Genomic DNA, 582 nt, shown 5'->3' with positions numbered 1-582 from the left:
TATTGAATACTGAAAACAAACTGAGGGTTGAAGGGGAAGGGGGAGAGGGAAAAGAGGTGGTGGTGATGGAGGAGGGCACTTGTGGGGAAGAGCACTGGGTGTTGTATGGAAACCAATTTGACAATAAACTATTAAAAAAAAAGTTCTGAAATCAGAAATGAAAAAAAAAAGAAAGAATCATGCAATGCTGTCAGCATTGGATGCAATCCTGGCCCACAAGTCTGCACACTACTTTGCAGCTGGTCCTGTAATAGCAGAACCTTTCATTTCACCTTTGTTGTTTACTATAATCCCTGTGATATTTTCAAAATCGAGAAACATGCCATCTTTTCTCTGGTATGACTCTTGTTGAATTACCACTGCTAGATGTAACTTCCTTCTGAACTCTGGTTTGCCTTAGATCACTGTAGCCATCACTATGTCCCCCACAACAGCAGCAGGAAGTCTTTTCAGTCACCTCTTAATCCCCCTTCACAGAGATGACACACAGATTTTTGGCGCCTGTGTCATCAGCCTAGTTGATATTGCCTTCTGTTGGAAGACCCAGGGAAATTCAAAATTTCACAGTGGACTACACCACAC

The 582-nt window shown here is 42.3% G+C and overlaps 1 pseudogene; it reads right to left on the bottom strand.

Annotated features, from left to right (window-relative positions):
- Positions 1-177: 177 nt before the first annotated feature.
- Positions 178-556, bottom strand: LOC115285212 (annotated as a pseudogene).
- Between the last annotated feature and the right edge of the window lie 26 nt (positions 557-582).

This window comes from Suricata suricatta, unplaced genomic scaffold, assembly GCF_006229205.1.
Source record: "Suricata suricatta isolate VVHF042 unplaced genomic scaffold, meerkat_22Aug2017_6uvM2_HiC HiC_scaffold_53172, whole genome shotgun sequence".
NCBI classification, from domain to species: Eukaryota; Metazoa; Chordata; class Mammalia; order Carnivora; family Herpestidae; genus Suricata; species Suricata suricatta.
This window is presented reverse-complemented; position numbering and strand designations above follow the sequence as displayed.